The sequence below is a fragment of the Protopterus annectens genome, chromosome 3.part1, assembly GCF_019279795.1.
Source record: "Protopterus annectens isolate FY-2018-M chromosome 3.part1, PAN1.0, whole genome shotgun sequence".
In the NCBI taxonomy this organism is placed as follows: Eukaryota; Metazoa; Chordata; order Ceratodontiformes; family Protopteridae; genus Protopterus; species Protopterus annectens.
In genome coordinates, this window is record NC_056732.1 from 1,049,719,023 (window position 1) to 1,049,737,494 (window position 18,472).

Here is an 18,472-nt window from a genome sequence, read left to right on the forward strand (position 1 = left end):
CTTGGGTGGCTCAAGGGAATAAGCTCTTCAGAACAGTGGAACCAAATGAAGCCCTGTTCTGAGAGGCCATCTCTACATTGTAATGAGAGATGAAGGTATGAGGATTGACGCATGTAGCTGCAACACAGATTGAGTCCAAAGGCAATCTGGCCTGAAAAGTGGCCGGAGTTGACATAGCTCTTGTTGAATGGGCCCTAATCCTTCCTGGAAATTGTTTATGTTGAGAATTATATGCATAGGTTATCGTATCAGTAAGCCATTCTGATAAAGTAACTTTTGATATCAGTGCACCTTTCTTGTTATCTGAGAAAGAGATGAATAACTGTTCACATTTCCTGAATTCTTTCATTCTATGCAAGTAGAAACATAACTGCCTGTGGACGTCCAATTGGTGTAGCTTATATTCTGCCTTGTTGCCATAATTCGGAAAGAAAATGGGCAGGTCAATGGATTGGTTCAAGCTGGTCTCAGAACATACCTTAGGAAGGAATGAAGGATTTAAGAGAGACTCTATCTTTGTGAAAAACCAAATATGGAGGGCGAATGGACAGAGCATGAAGTTCTGAAACCCTCATACCTGAAGTAATGGCTATCAAGAAGGCTGTTTTCCAGGTTAGAAATTTCAGTTGGCAAGAGGAAGCTGGTTCGTATGGTGGGAGAATCAGAGTAGTCAGCACCAAATTGAGATCCCGAGGGTCTTAATAAAAAGTATCTCTCAAGAAAGCTTTGCAGAACCTGTGAGACATTATTTTTGATCCCATGTCTCCTATGCGGTAGTTAGAAATGGCAGCTAATTGTACTCATATGGTAGCTGCTGCTGCACCTTGATTTAAGATTTCTGCTAAGAAGTCTAAGATTGTACTTACAGGGGCTGTGAAGGGGTCAATTTGATCCTTGAAAGCCCAACAAGAAAACCTTTTCTATTTATTAGGAATAAGATGTCTAGTCATTGTCTTATGAGATGAAACTAGAATGCGTCTCATGGCTGGGGAAATGTCTGGAAGCCTGACTAAGACTGGTAGTGGAGCAGCCAAGCTGTCAGTTTGAGGGGTGGAGCGTTCCTGACTGATGAGTCAGAAGATCTGGTACAGGGTCCAGAATCCACGGCTGTCCTTGGAGATGGGGCCATAGGAAAGGAAACCAGATTTGACAAGGCCAGTATGGAGCAATGACAACTAACCTGCAACTCATCGATTTGCCTTTCTGTAGAACCTTGGGGATTAGTGGAAATGGAGGAAAGGCATAAAGAAGTCCCAAGGGCCAATCGTGAACAAGTGGATCCCTTGGTGACTCCCCTGGAGGGGGGATTAGGGCAAGGTAGCCTTTGCATTTGGCATTCATGGGTGTGGCAAAAAGGTCGCAGCAAGGCTGTGAAAGATTTGGTTTGCAATTTCCTATTTCAGGGACCACTTGAGAAGCATTAGAATTGCTCTGCTTAATTTGTCCACTATCACTTTGGATTTCCCTGGGATATGCATTGCAATCAGAAAATGATGAGAAGAAATTGTCCATTGCCATACTCTTTGAGCCTCCCAACACAGGGGGTGGGATCTAGTTCCACCTTATTTGTTGATGTACCATACTATGGATATATTGTCCATCTGTATTGCAATCATACCTGGAGAAAGAGAGCTCTGGAGTGCTTGCAACATCAAAAGCACCGCTTTCATCCCTAGGACATTGATGTGCAAGTGGTACTCATGTTCTTGTCAAGTTCTCTGGATGGTCTTTCCCAGATAATGCCCCCCCATCTGGGAAGTGTCCGTGGTTACTGTAGCTACAGGCTAAGGGAGAGTGAATGGTCTGCCTAGGGTTACCTGCATGGATAGAAGCCACCAGCGTAGGTCCTTCTTGCAGGAGTCAGTGATGAAAATCTTGTGTGACATGGGAAACTCCTGCATGGACCATTGAACAAAGAGTAGCCACTGCAGGACTCTCATGTGTAGCCATGCTAGAGATACTAATGTGATTGCAGCTGCCATCGAGCCTAGGACTTTTAGAACAAATTTTACCTGTACTTTCCTTTTTGAGAGCAAGATGGACACTTGATGATGTAGGGTTGGTATTCTGTCATGAGGCAACTTTGCTACCATGTATACTCTGTTTAAATCTGCTCCTATGAATGTAATATACTGTGATGGCAACAAGGCAAATTTTTTTAAATTTATGGTGAGGCCCAGTTTCAAGCATAGATGAATGGCAGTGTTTCCGGCCTTGGTTAGTAGATGCTCGGTGGAGGTGGTCAGGAGCCAGTCATCTAAGTACAGAAACACCCAGAATCCTAGCCACCTCAGGTGAGCTGTGACTACAGCCATGCATTTGGAAAACACTCTGTGGGTTGTAGTGAGACCAAAGGGCAGAGCTCTGAACTGGTAATGACTGGCTCACAGCTGGAAGAGTAGATATCTCCTGGATAGGCAATCCAGGACAGGCAGTCCATTTTTATACGATAGTACGCATCCTAAAGATCGATTGAGCACATACAATTGTCTTGCCCCAGAGGGGGGAGTATAGACTGCAGTGTCACCATCCAGAACTTTGATTTTTTTTTATGGACTTGTTCAGCCTGCTGAGATCCAAGATGGGTCTCCAGTCCCCTGTTTTCTCTGAACTAAAAAGAACCTTGAGTAAGTTCCAGATCTGATTTGGTCTGCGGGGACTTCTTGGATGACTCTTTTTCTTAGCAACCTTTGTATCTCTAGGGTTGCCTGATCCCTTTGACAGGGTGGAATGTCTGGGAATGATCTTGATTGTAGGGGTGGGTTGGAAAAGGGTATAATGTATCCCCTGGATATTATCGACTGTACCCACTGGTCTTGAGTGATGTTTAGCCAGGCTTTGGGGTACAGGGATAGTCTTCCCCTGACTGCCTCCAGAGACAGGAGCGCTGGAAGGGTCTGCCAGAGAACGTATCTATGTCACCCTGATTTTGTGCCCCCCCCCCTCTGCTGCGAGGTCGGCATCTTCCATTATTATTTCCCCCTCTGCCCCTAGGGGAAAAGTCACCATGTGCATCATGTGAAGCTCTTTGGGTATTATGGAACCACATTTTACCACCCTTCTGGCCTTTGGGAAAAGGCCTGGTAGGGACAGAAAAATGTACTCCCATGGCAGACTGGGTTTTATGTTCTTGTTCGCCCCTGGTCAGAGTCTCTTTACCTTTTGGCCTGAACAAGGACTAGTCATCAAAAGGGGCGTTTATAAAGGAAGACTTGAAGGGTTCAGCAAACTCACAAAGGTGCATCTAGGAACGTCTTCTTAGAGCTATTCCTGTGCCTGCTGCCCTACTCGCTCCATCAGCTGCATAAGAGATGAGCCGCATAGAGGAGTTGACCAGAGAACTCAAAGTTGCAAGCTGAGATGTCACCATGTCTGACACCCCTGCAGCTGTAGAACCTTGGGAGGTATCTCCTAGCTCATTCAGGAGATCCCTCTGGAGTCTGGCAAAATGAGTTAAGTAGTTCAGTGACCTGAGAGTAAAGGCCGCTGACTAGAACATACGCTTCCCATATCTACCCATCGTTCAAGATTCCTTATTCAGCAGATGGACAGATGAAGAAGTTTCCGCTAACTCCTTTTTGGGGGCTGCCGCCACCATCATACCATCTACTGGGACACCTTTGGATAAGAATTCTCTATCAGATGGAGCAGTTATAAATTTGTTGGGCCTCCTCAGAACAGGTTCCACTGATTCTGGAGAGCCCCACACCTTTTGACTGACTACACCAAGGAGCTAATCAAAAGGCGGAGACACCCAAGAGGTGGAGGGTCAAGATCCAAATGCCTCCAGGTATATGGATTCATCTTCAGAAGGGGTAAGGGAATTCCAGCTGCCTCTCTGCTTCAGGATCTCTAGGATGTCTGAAAAGGAGACATCCTCAGAGGGTGACTGTGGGGACCCTGTTGAGTCCTCTAAATCCGTATCTGACATGATAGACTCCTCAGGGGAGTCTAGATATTTCCTCTTACAGGTTCTCTTTTGAGAGACCTCCCAAGAGGGGTCCTCTGGGGATGTCCCAGAAGAGAGTTATTCACCCAATGGGGCATCCAGGGAAATCAGTTCTCTATGCCTGGGGGGGTGGTGGGGTGGTACAGAGGCAGACGCTGGCACTTTTGGGGGAAAAGTGCCTAGATCCGAGGGTGGAGCCATCAGGTGGACAACACACTCCTCATGACCTTGAAGGCACCATGATCCAGACTTGAAGAAGCCTGTGGGTTCTGAGGAGCCAGGAGACATTCTGCAAGTCAATGAAGTGGGATCCGAGGCTGATGTGGGAGCTGAGCTCACCTGTCCTGCACCGAAGCCCCAAGAGGTCGATTTGGAACTGACAAAGGTCAGCTCCAACTCTCCTCTCCCAACCCGATGAGGGAGCGTTGGCTCCCAGACCCTTTGACAGAAGATAGCACCAAAGAGGTCGGAGCAGAAGTCAGGACCGAGGGGGGTCTATGGCCCGACGGTTCCACCCCAAGCATATCCAAGCACTCTGGTGCCGAAACCACTTGGGTCAAAGGAGGAACGGAAGAAGGGGTCATGACAGTCGTTGATTCCAATTCCTTCTGGGTTGGACTCGAAGGGATCTTGGCCAGTGCCAGAGTCCGAAGCAACCTCCTGACCATCCACTCCACGTCGTCATCTGACAGGCGCCTGAAGGAATGAGAAGAGTGGATAAAGGATCTTAGGCTATCAGCCACCTACTGTAAGAGAGGTGACTACAGTACAGAGGAGACCAGCTCTGTGAATTGTTCCTAATCGATTTCAATAAAGCTGGTGGAACTGTTGGAGTAGTCTCATTGGGCCCAAAAACCTTCAGGTCCGAAGTCATGTCCTTAGATGGCTTCTTTGCTGGCTCAAATGCAGGAGCCAAAGAAGCAGCTCTCTTTGTGGATTTGTCAGATCTTGGGGAATGAGAAGATTTAGAGGTCTGACTTCCCTTTAATGCTTCAGTAAAAGGACCTTTAATGAATCCCCTAATAATGAGTTTGTTCTTGCATTCCTGCAGGACCCTGGACCTAAAACCATGGAAAATAAAGTAGGAGTCCTGAAGGTGTACCGCACCTAAGCAATAGACACAACTGATGTGTCCATCAGTTAACAACATCTTTCATGTGCAGGAGTCACATTTCTTGAAGCCTGACTGCTTCACTTCTTTCCCTTCCTTGGACATATTAGCAAAAATTCCACTACAACAACAGCCACACAGTCCAGGAAAAGCTATATGACAGGCAAAAAACAAAGGCTACCCAACTCTACTCAATTTTAAGAACAACACACAAGTTGGAAAAAAACAGTGACTAGTCAAAAGTTAAACTTTTTTTTTCTAAACACACGATGAGGAGAAGGGACTAGAGGAGAGGTCTCTAATTTAAGTGACGATCCCCTCTAGCCAGAGGAGACATCTCTAACTAAAATGACAAAACCTCTATAAGGGAAGGAAGTAGAAAAACACTGGGGGAAAGCCCTCTAACTTAAACGGGCTTAAAACAAAGGCAAAGGATGAACCCTTTAACTAAAAACGGGTTCATACAGAGTAACTAAGGCTTTAATAGGGGAAAGGGTTTGAAGGCGTAACAAACAACGATGGCCAAGCACAATAAAGAACAAGAAGCGCTAACTAAAAGGTCGAACAAACTAATGCTAAAGTCTCTAGAACTCCTCTACAACAATAATTATATCAAAAACACTAAGCAACAGTATCATATAGTCAAAAAAGAATTTCACTTAGCCTGAGCCCAGTGAGAAGCACCTGATCTAGTTCAGCTGTAAATGAGATCTATGTAATCTTCCCTAGGCATCATGGGATAGGGCATAGTCTCGAGTCAGTGGAAGCTCTCGAGCTTTAGTAATAGGCCGAGTCATAACCCAACCATCAAGAATGACGGCGATATGGGACAACATAACATTAACAAGTTTTGCATTAGTATGAATTTTCTGAAGGGTATGAAGTCTGAAACTCAAATGCCTATCATTATTTTCTAACTTCAGTGTTTAATGATTTGCCACTAATTTGCCATAAAACCGCAATTTTATGAAAAAACAGACCAAAACTATGAGGCAAGAATCTGGACATTCTGTGGAAATCTGTACAGTTGAAAGGTATGATTATCACTTGTTTAATTCCTAAAATACTGTCTGGGCATTGCATGCCTAGTGCAGCAGATTACACCTATAAGGAATGAAAAGTGTAAAGAATCTTAAAGGCATTACACTTGAAAAACCATGATCTCATTAACAAAGTGTAGTATTGTGGTGTGAATGCCTTTGGCATACATTAGTCCTGTAGTTGCCAGAAGGCTACATACTTTAGAGTAAAACTGGAGCACTACCTGTATAACTCAGTGTAAATAATAACAGGAGTTCCTCAAGTATAGGTTCTCAGACCACTGCTTTTCACTACTTTTAGTCACAATCTGGTGAGTTAATGCAGCAGTGCTTTTATGGTCCACTCTGCTGATGACTGCTCTTTAGGGTCAATTCCAGAGCAGTGCAACAACAAATCAATACCCAGCCATAGCCAATGACACAGTGAATCATTTGTAGCATATCAAAAATCAAGTATTGTCCTTTTTTCCAGTAAGGTCAGTTCTGCTGCTATTGGACCAGTCTGCACTTGCATGATAGGTATACAAATACCCTGATCTACATGAAATATTTGTTCTTCCTGGTTAAAGAACTGATATTTAAACTACACTTTACCAAAAGTGTTGTCAAGACCATTTAATAATTGGTATCATGTACTCTAAGAAAATGCACACCTAATTCCAGAGGCAAGAATGCAAGTAATACAGGCAGTGGCATTATCACATCTTCTTTACTGTCCTGCACTGTTCACCATGATGTCACATTATGGGTGCAGTAAATTCAAAGGTGGCTATGGTAAGACATTCATATTTTCTACAAATTATGATTTTAGGTGACAATCACTGCCCAGCCCATGAGAGTTTGGTTCAAGATCCAGACTGTCACCAAGTTGTTACAACTGAATATAACAGATGTCTTGTTCTTCACCATGCAGCAGATTGCCTTGATACTTGTCAGTGTAGGAGCTGATGTCATCAAACAGAAGGAGAACTGGTATTCTCTGATCCGACAATATAATTGATGACTTCTCAGTCTCTGTCTGTGGGTCTGTAGTTGGGATATTTCTCCACCTGCTATCAAAAATGAACTATCTGTTGGTAAATTTGAAACTTTGTCATCTAATCATCTCATGATGTTCTGGATCTGTCAGTGGACTTATCTGATAATGAACCATAAACTCTATTTCCTTTCAAGTATACATCACCCCCTTTTTGCTGTAGAACTTAGCAGTGTTGGCAGCTTATGAGGGTAGTACAAGTGACTCTTCATGTCTTCTTCCTCTCTTCTTACAAATACTCTTGGTGCTCATTTTGTTTGTCAAATCCCTAACCACTGACATTAGGACCTTTGCCTGTGTAATACACACCTTATTTTTCTGTTTCCTGTGCCTCTTGGACTAATATTCCTACCTGCCCCCTCACCTGGTGAGTCATCTTTATTCAGTGAAGACTTCTTCTGGGCTATCAAGATTTCATCAGACGAGGGGAGGCAGAGACAAACAAGGTTTTCCACTCTCAGGTGTATGTTTATACTGTTGTAACCCTGGCTGAAAGCATGCATTGATGTCAATGACCATATACCAAATACCCACATGTGCGACTCAGAGTGTCTTCTTTCCATCTATATTGTTTTGGAGCCATGCTGGTTAACTGCCTGGTGTCCACTAGGAAACAGTCCAACACTGGCTAGTCCCTCAGCTTCCAGAACAGAGGTGAGCTGTGCTCTGTCAACTTCATCTTATTTTTCTAATTTGTTGCTCCAGCATCCAGGATGCTAGTCCAATCAAATTCACTTGTATCATGGCTTAATCTCTAGTCTCTGGAACAATACAGTTATTTTTGCCCATTATTCTCTAACCTATACTTTCACACCCCATTCCACTTTCCTTTCCTGTTATCCCCTCCTTTTTCTATGATCCAAAGAGATTCCCACTCACAGCTTAATGTTCTAATCTCACAATGGGGAAATGCAGCTATGCAAACTGTAAAAAAATATGTAGTGTAGTAGAGAACAAATAGGCTACACCAAAATTACATGACACCAAGTTACACACTTAGCCTATGGCTACTCCTATTGACACTGTGACATAATCTCCAGCTTACTATGAATACAAATGCACCAAATTTATGGCTATGACAGAAGATTCATAGTTTGTTGTTCACTTGGAGATGCATTTAGGAAAGTCAGGAATGTATTCCTTGGGAACAGCACTTATCATTTTCAGTCATCTGAAGGACTGGATCCAAACAGCTTTCCCTAGGAAATCTGTTTTTTTGTGCCAGTATGCACTGATCTTGGCTGACACAATCCCCTGTATAGCCTGCCTTGGTAAAAGTTCAAAAAAAGTTCTTGGTACGTAAAAACATTGTCTATCCTACTGTATCACAGTTTCTGTACTGCTGAGATGGGCTTTTTTACTGGACAAGAATTTATTTCTTTATAATTTTACTGATTTTTTATTTATATATATAAAAGGCTAGTGACTTTATTTTTTATAATTACTTTCACACATAATCTGTTAACATACAATATGTAACAGACTAATGGCACAATGTGTATATTGAATGGAAAATAACAGCTGCGGTACCCTTGTACAAGGAGTAAGATAAATCTTATAGAACTATAGGCCTCCTAACTAAACAGTTGTAATAGGGAAAGTCATGGGGGGATTTTTGAGGGAAAAGTTGGTTGTTTTCAGATAAGTCAGCAATTTCCTGGACAACAACCAACATAAGTTCATTGCTAGACAAACCTGATCCAGTTTTTCTAGGTTACACAAGAATTTTGCAAGGGAATACTTGTAGACGTAGTTTATCTGGACTTAAGTAAGGTCTTTAGCAGAGTCCCACACAGTCACCTGCTAGAAGAAATGAAGAATTTCTGTACGTGATCAAGGATAAGGCATCGGATTACTGCTGAGTTATATGATAGGATGCAGCAGGTTGGCCAGTGAAGTACTTCAGGGCTCAGTTCTAGGTCCGGTTCACTCTGTTTATTTGTGATATATCTGAGAAAACACAGATCAAGGCTAACATCTTCACTAATGACAGCATCTAAAAGGCAGCAGTGGAGTATGAGAAAAAGTCTAAGGAAGGATTTTGAAAGACTGAAATATGACAGTTGAGGATCAATGTGGGCAAAGCCAGAGGACTGCACATGGGCCACAGTAAACATTTATTTTATTTATTTTATTTTATTTTACATTTGTTGACCGGGCTAGTCTAACTGGATAAATGTCCATTTTCAGTAGATGCCCGGGGAGAAAAGCTCCAAGCATGAACACTAACAAAGTTAACAATATATAACAAAGACATGTATAATAACAATACAGAGATAGAATTGACTAAAGACATTAAAAGATTAAACTAAGTAAAAAATAACAAGTACACTAAGCACAAGCTGGGTGTGGGCATATAATGTGATATACTAGCTGGAGCAATTAAACTGATGGTAGCAGAACAGGGCAAAGATGCAGTGCTGATCACTCCTAGACTGGGTCATCTGTATCAGCATGAGAAGTACAGGCAAGTACAGGAGGACTATGGCTGACCAAGTTCACAGACGACTGCAAACTAGGGGCTATAATTGACTCTCCGGCTGACACAGACATCCTCCAAAAGGGTCTCACTGAGATGGATACCTGGTGTCAAAATCATGGCCTCAAGCTAAATGCCAAAAAGAGCATAGTCATCCCCTTTGGAAAAAACAAAGTACCCACAAACTACCACATAGGTGGTAGTCCCCTAAATACGGAAAATGTAATAAGGGATCTGGGGACCCAAGTAGATAGTAATCATTCCTTTGGTAATCACATTGCCAAAGCGGTTAGAAAATCCTTCTATGTGGCCCACCTAATCACAAAAGGGTTCGCATCCAGATCAAAAGAGGTCTTTGTGCCCCTCTACTCATCACTCATCAGATCCATCATAGAGTACAACGCCCTATTTGGGATGTACCTTACAAGACACCTGCAACAGCTGGAAAGACCACAGAAGTACCTCACCAAGAGGATCACTGGCCTCAAACAAACGCAAATGCAGTTCGACTGAAGAAACTCCAGCTGCACTCGGTTGCATACCGCCTACTCAGAGGTGATCTCTGCCTGACATACAAGGACATGTCCAACCCAGAATTGATGGACATGCTCCACCTAAAGAAAACCATATCCCCTCGAGCCACACACTCTAGGGATCTAAACTTCACCACAACAATAAATAGGACGTGCTGGAGGGATAGATTCCTGTCCCAGAGACTATGCTTTGGAACAAGATTCAAATCTACATTAGGCAGAGCTCCTCACTAACACTCTTCAGGACAAACCTTGATGAGTGGATGGGAAACAGAAAGTTTACCCCGGGGATCACTTCAGTGGCTCTGCTGGACAGAGGCACAGGGAACTAATCTAAGGGGGGCAGCGAAAACCAACACATTCTGGCTAGGCTTTTAAATGCCTTCGGGCAGATAGCCTAGTACCTACCTATGAACCTATAATACAGTGGTAACATCAGCCAACAGAAAGCTGAGTTGTGTCTTTAGGTAGATACACTCCACAAAAAGAGTGGTAACACTTGTGCTATACTAGGTTGTAGTCAGACCACACCTTGAGTACTGTATGCAGTTCTGAAGGTCATAGAAAAAGAAAGTTATGCTACTGAATTGGGTCAATGAGAAATCCACTGGATTGTAAATGTCTGAAGGTGCTCACTATCCCCAGAAGATTTTGACTGTCTACAGTTTTTGTCCCTTAGTTTAAGGAACTGTGCTAGGTCCTTTATTAATCATAGGTGCTACCAAGCACAACTTTTACCAACAAAAACTTTCTGGTCCTGGTGGTCCATATGTGCTAGCAGGTCAGAATTTCATCAGTTAAACTTCAGACATTACCCTTGTGACAGGAAAAAACAACCCGTCCCCTCTCCTGCACAAGTTCTGTTATGCATAATGAATTGGAAGTTGGTTCTCCAGATAGCTAGGGTAAGCATTTCTGCTTTAAGCATTACTTTGGAGATGCCAAGAATATCTTGTGAGCAAGAATCAAGCAGGCAGCACTGAATCACCAGGTGAGACAGGAGTGATCCTTCATCTTCTACTGTTATGACTTGAGACTGGAAGGATATGGGCAGCTCAGCATCAAAAGTTTTCCCAGGCAACAAACTCTTCCTGTATTCAAGCAATTCTGTTTGTTGAAAGGCTACTTCCCAGTCCTCTCCTTTTCCTGTTTTTAGTCCAACTGCCTGCCAACCCTCTCTCAGTCTTTTGGCCCTTCATTCCCTATCAGTGGGAGAGATTAAACCAAGAGCAGACAACTCTGGGGCAGCCAGCAGAGGCAGTTTGTTTTTATTTCTTGCTGCTTTATGTTCCACTGCACATGCCTTGCAAGACTTACAGGGATCAGCATGCAATGGGCATTAGACATTGTGTCACTGCTCCTATGAATAATGTAACACCTGAGATCATCCTCATCCTCCTTGAAGCCAGTGACCCTGATGGGTTTCCACTGGGAAACCATCCACGGAAATGTGCTATCCAGGCATATATATTCACAGCCCCTCCACAAAGGAGAAGGAAGCTGCTTAAGCTGCATTACCCTCCCCATCCAGAAGGCACCTAGTTTATAATATGGGCTCTATCACTCCATGCCAACACAGCTGTCTATCTGCCATGGCCTTTTTTTCATGTACTAGGGCAATCATATCAAATCTGGTGAGTACTGTTCATTGGAGGAGGTGTTTAAATGTTGTTTTTCAAGTGGATTGCTGCAGTTCTATAGTTTTACAATTTTATCTCCTTTACCACCCAGATTCTTCCATCCTCTTAATCATTGATTTTAAGGTTAGTAATTCAATGTTTTGTTACCTTCAGGTTTGGACATAAGCACTAAACATTTGCTGTTCAGCACTGACCCGCCTATACATTTGTTTAGTTTTCACACATTAATCTGTATGAAAAAACATAATAATTTAAAGAAAGAAGCTGGCAGTACATTTTCCCATCTCAGTATTGTACATCTATATGAATATCTGGCTGTAATGTTGAATGGACACCTGACTTTTCTTTCTTTCTTTCTTTCTTTCTTTCTTTCTTTCTTTCTTTCTTTCTTTCTTTCTTTCTGTGCCTTTACATTGTCCAGTTGTTGCAGAAATATTATTTCTAGTTTAAAGTGGAAATTGATAGGGGGCTTTACATTTGAAGAGCAGATTATGGTATGTCTTGGATTTTGTTAAGATTTCGCTGAGCACTGTGTTACGTACTACATTCAGGTGAAAAAAAAATATTATGCATAAATCACTTCTACTTGTAAACTCTTTAACCAGCACTGTCTCTCCAGCAAACAAGCATGCAGTTATAATCCCTCTACATAAAGCCACATCTCCTAATTGGTTGAAAGATTATACACCTATTCCTACCCTGTGCCCTCTTACTAAAATATTTGAAAAGCTTTTATACAAGCAACTCCTTAAGCACATTAACAACTATGGCCTGCTATGTGATGCACAGCATGGCTTTTGCAATGACTTCATTACCTTTACTGCCCCACTAATGGCGACTTATACCATTTATTGCAACTTGAATGAGGGTCTTATTACTGCAGGTCTCTTTGTTAACATGACAAGGGCTTTTAAAACAGTCTACCATGCCTTTCTTCTCAACAAACTCAAAAGTCTTAACTTTGGAGATGCTTGTTTCAGAGCTATCTAAAAGACAGAACCTTTCAAGTCTATAGCAGTGCCTCATCCTCTGCTACTGGTAAACTTAATAACAGTTTGCGTCAAGGGTTTGCACTCAGTTATCATCTATTTTCTCTCTTTGTCAGTGATCTCCCCTTAAAATCACCAAATCTGAAATTAATGATGTATACATATGATATGCTGCTCCTGCAATCCAGTACTACCACCTCTGACCTACAAACCATGTTACAGGGCAATTTCACTCAGTTATGTACCTGGTCCACTAATAGGAAACTACTAATTAACCCCAAGAAAACCAATATCATGGTTTTTGCCTTAGCCAAGAAATGACTTACTATTTCCCCTATTCTCTTAACAAATCTTAATGGGGACATAATACCCAATTTCACTGAATAAAGGTACCTAGGCCTGATATTCGACCCTACCCTTTCCTTTATCATATGCACATATTTTGTAACTAATAAATTCCTTGATCAATTAAAACTATGTTACAAGATCAGTCACCTCCTTTCACCTCCTCCTCGCAGGGCCATTGCTAAAAATATTTTAAGACCCAAACTTGAATATGTTTTTCTTGCTTTATTCACTACAGCAAGAAAAAAAATACATATCTATGTACGTGTGTGTGTGTGTGTGTGTGTGTGTGTGTGTGTGTGTGTGTGTGTGTGTGTGTGTGTGTGTGTGTGTGTGTGTGTGTGTATATATATATATATATATATATATATATATATATATATATATATATGTATGTATGTATGTGTGTGTGTCTTTAGAGAGAGTTTAATGAGAATAAGATTGATGTAGTTAATAATGGGATAGATACTGAAGGGAGTGAAGGTCTTAGCTAAGGATATGAGGCAGTGAGATGTGAAGCTCTGTAGATGTTTTAGCAACATATACTGCACTTGACAAAATGTTTCTGTAGATTGTAAAGTCTGTAGTGGTGACTTTCCAGTATAATATAAGAATCATGTACTAGAATGCTTATTTTAAATCTTTTATGACAGCAAAACTAGTACTTCCCTAATTCACTCATAGATAAGTAACACTAAAATCACTTATTTTATTCATGTTGTGCAGGACAATAACAATTATGTGATCTGGCTTGTTAAGTAAGAAAAATGCAGGCGCACTTGGTTCTGATGATGGTAAAGTATCACAGTCATAGCTGTTAGCCATCCTGATTCTTCTTCTTCATATTGGCTGACAGATGATAGTACTACATTACATGATTTCAGCACAGTAAATACAGTATATGAACTGTTATTTTGTTTTCTTTTGCTCATTTTGGGTGATTTTTTCGAGTCTGATGTATTAGTGTCTATTCAAAGTGTACATTTTGTGGTACAATTGCTGTCTAGTTTTGCAGCTGAAGGATAAATCTGCATAGATTTCATGCCAGTACCTAATGTTTATAGTGCTATATTACTTGTCCGTGCATTGAAAACAGTGTGCAAAAATGGCATATAGTCTAAAAGTATCCATACTTAATGGACTGCTGTTCATTCCTGCTTCATATTAGAATAAAACTAGACAACAGACAGCTATTTTCCATCCTTCCCTTTTTGTTAAGCAAGGTGATTTACTTAGATGTTTAGATGACAGAAATGATTAGAAGTCACTGTACTCATTACTTTTATTTTATATTAGGAAATATGATCTATAGCTTCCCCTCATAGTGTTCACTAAATAATGTTTATCTATACATACTTCCAGAGAGACATTGCTATGCTTCCTTGTCCTTGTGTGATTTTGGAAAGACAGGATGTAGAATGTGCTACTAAGTTATATAGATATGAAACCTATTACATAAACTGATGCAATTCAAAGTGGAAGTTACAGCTCTGTTTCATTGACTTTTGGCTGTAGTACAAAGCTTCAGAAAAGAATGGATACTGTCTCTGATTTTTATTGCAAAGGTTTCAAATAACTCATACTGCTGGCACATTTGTAGAAATGATATCGTAATGTGATAGAAACTAACAATATATTATGCATAATCTTCCATAAATAAGTGAATGTCAAAGAGGTGATACTGCCTTCAATTTAAAACTGAAAGAATTCATTTTAAGCAAAATCATGTAGTCCAATGTGAAGAAACTATTTTAGGGGTTACAATTATCAAGTTGTTTAAAAAAAAAAAGGATAAATGCATTTTATAAAACAGGCTGGCATGGGAAATAATGTAGTATCCGATCTCATCATAATGTTGAGTTCACAAATTCCCCTCTAGGCTTGAACAAATATTACATGAGTGAAGGCCCTTGTAAAATGTTATGTTTCAGAATAGATTTCCTTAATGGTTTCTTCTGGTAATTCATTTTTCCCTTTACGCCTAAGTCTCTTCTCATGCTAATAATGGATAGCTTATTTGCATATAAATAGATTTCAGTATTTGCTCAAGCAGAGACCTAATATGTTTTTCTATTTTTCATGAACACTGTTAAATAAAAGGGGAATATTACCCTGATCAGCAGTCATAATTTGTAATATGTTTCTTGGTCAAAAACCTTTCAAATGCATCAGTATTCACTGACATTTTTATGAGCACCTGAAGGCCTACAACCCTCTTTTTGGGTAATTAACTAAAGTATCTTTAAATCTTAACTTTTCTGCAGGTGTGCTTTATATAACTATGGGTCAAGTAAAAGTACATAATTCAAGCTATTTGAAATGTTAACTGTGACCCTTTGGGTATTACTTCTTAATTAGTTTTTGCTATTTTTTTATCTGATAGCATGTTGGATTTTTCACAATGTAAATGTCACAGTCTCTTTGGATTTATGACTTAATTAAATTAATCCTTCATTTTTTAGCATTTTGATCTGCAGTCATTATAAGCCTTTATCCTTACTAGTGGAGTGGACATGTGCATTTTTGTATATTCTGGTGTGATTATTCTTGGTAGAAACAAATAGAACGTTTCTCATTTGTTTGTTGCTCCCATACCACTAGAACTCCAGTATGTTACTGTCTGGAAGCATTCTTCCCCAATGGTCATTTGATGTAGGTATAATAAGTTGTGTGAATGTATTTAGCATCAAACTAATCTAAGAGTCATTTAAAGATAACTTGACAGAGCGAGCTACGTTACGTAGATCATAACTTTGGGATGATTAAGAGAAGATATTTGAAGACAAGTAGGTTTGCTTCAGAAACTGTCTATTTGGTTCTAATTACTGAGAATCCTACCATAAAGTATTATTACACAAATACTTGTTTAAATATTTGTGAGGATTGCTCACCATAAACCTACTAGAACAATGTTTAAAACAGCATATGCATACTTCTTATAAAAGAAGTCCACTTCCCACAGTGGTTAGCTTGTCTTTAAAAGATGAAACATTAATGCTTTTCAGGGGACACAGGCCAAGTCTTAGCAAATGTAAATCTTGCAGCTGTACTGTGGGTAATCAGGATATTTATTCAATCGTATGTTACAGAAGTATCTCACCTTTCCTAAAGCATGTGCTACATATTATTTTTGTGCAATGCATCCTTCTTGCATACGATTCCCCATTAGAAGTACCTTTTCAGTACTGTATATAATAGAAGATTTCTCAGAGGAAGAAAAGCCTTTGATGCTTCACTTCAGATGGGACATGCTATGCCTTTCACCCTCACCCTGGAAAGTTAATTCTTATGTATTTATTTTTGATGAAGAAAAATGCAACATGGCTGTGAAATGTTAAAAAATGTAAAAAAAAAAAAAAAAAACAGATTTTGATGTGGAAGTGCAGCAGATATGTAAAAAGATAAAAGTGAAGAACTATTTGAAATGACTATACATGACTTGTAATTGTTTTAGTGCAGAACAGCAGTGAGCTGTGAAGTCTGAAATGTAAATGATGTTGCAGCTGTTCTTCCTTTAAGGAGAGGATAGTCAAAAGCACAAACACAGACAGACACACACACTCATCCAACCAGTAAACAGTTTTAAACCTAAATGCTTATGTTTTTATGATCATATGCACATGAGCAGTTTTATACCTCTGATGAAAAGTGAATTGAATTCTACCCAGTGAAACATATGCTGTGGACATTTTCTTAAACATGGCTTAAAATCTGATTGAAGATTATAAAATATTTCTTACAGAGTTTGGAATCCTACTGTATGACAGGAAAGACAAAAGTACAGCAGGTATCACAATTATATTTTAATAAAAAGTTGACTTGCTTTATCTGTGATAAACACACTCAATATAGTGAGAATTGGGTCACCATTCATTCCAGGAAAATAAAAGCTGCAGGCCCATTAAAGCATGCAACATCAAAACACCATGCAGTTTAACAGATGCACACTTCTCTGTTATGTATGTGTTTCAGTGCCAGACAGAAGGCAGATCTGGGTTGTATGAATCGGGATGAAGAATGTAAATATAATGGGCAGGTATACAGTGTATTATAAATGAGATTAGGGTTATGTTGTTAAAGTGCTGACTATGGCCTGTGTCTGTTTTCTGCTTCATGTTAGCTTCTATACTTCAGAAGGAAGAAGAAACAAGGACACACTAATGTGATAGGGGACTTAAATATAAATGGGAAACCAGAATTGGATGTCAGCGGTAACCACATTTATTTCAGTTATCATTTGTTAACAGAGTTAATTCTATTAAACCAGTAGCCTCTTTTCACAGAATTCCTGAGGTAGTATTCTTATTAACTAGGTGAATTTGGTAAGGACACTGGGGAAATTCCTCTACTCTTTTTGGTAGGGACCACTGGAAGGTGCATTCTGCTGAAAGGTAGAGGCAGATACTATAACCAAAGCAGAGATCATAATTATGCCTGTCACATGTGGTGGCTTGGATGACAATATTTTAAAGGAGAGGATTTTGAAGGAAATAGGGCCAGAAAAGGAGATGTCTTGTCATGATACAGTTAAAAAACTTACTTATTGGAAACTGTTTTTACACAGGACTTTAATGTACAGATTGAATTGTTGCAGAAGAAATGATCAGTAATAAGAGGAATAATGAGAAAAGGAACATTATGAAATAGACAGGAATGATGGTGGAGGAAAGAAGGGCTGCATATCAGTAGGAGAGACAAACATATGCATAAGCAGCTATCTCTAATTGCAAGCCATGATACAGCCGCCATTCATTCCAGGAAAACAAAAGCTGCAGGCCCATTAAAGCATGCAACATTAACACACCATACAGTTTAACAGATGCACAGTGCTATGTTATGTATGTGTTCCAGTGCCAGACAGAAGGCAGATGTGAGTTGTGTGAATCAGGATGAAAAATGTAAATATAATGGGCAGGTATACCATGTATTATGAATGAGATTAGGTTTAAAACTATTAAGATTAAAACATTTTCTTTTAGACTCATGGGCTCATAGATTTGTGGATCATTTTTTTCAAAAGGAAAAAAAAAAAGGACAATAGGCCATGGAATAGTTTTGAAATACCAATTGTAACTTCGCAGATAAAAAAATATTTTTTTGCAATTTAGTAATAAATTGGGCATAAGAAAAAAACAATATTGAAAGTTTTTTAAAGAACTTATAACAATTTGTGTTCAGACTTTATTAAAGTTATTGATTAAAGAGGACTATGGACTTGAGGCTGACAGTTAATGCATTTGTCAAACATCTATGTAATAAAGGAAGTTAGAGGCATCCTGCGGGATTAAATTGATCAGTCACAGCATGTAGTTATGGGAAAGAGTAGTGGAAGCTAGGTTAAGAAGGGAGG

General features: G+C 40.0%; 1 protein-coding gene across 1 annotated transcript in view; it reads left to right on the forward strand.

Annotated features, from left to right (window-relative positions):
• The window catches only part of STPG2 (sperm tail PG-rich repeat containing 2), a 3,054,419-nt gene that overhangs the window by 2,802,899 nt on the left and 233,048 nt on the right, over positions 1-18,472 (forward strand). The window lies entirely within an intron of this gene.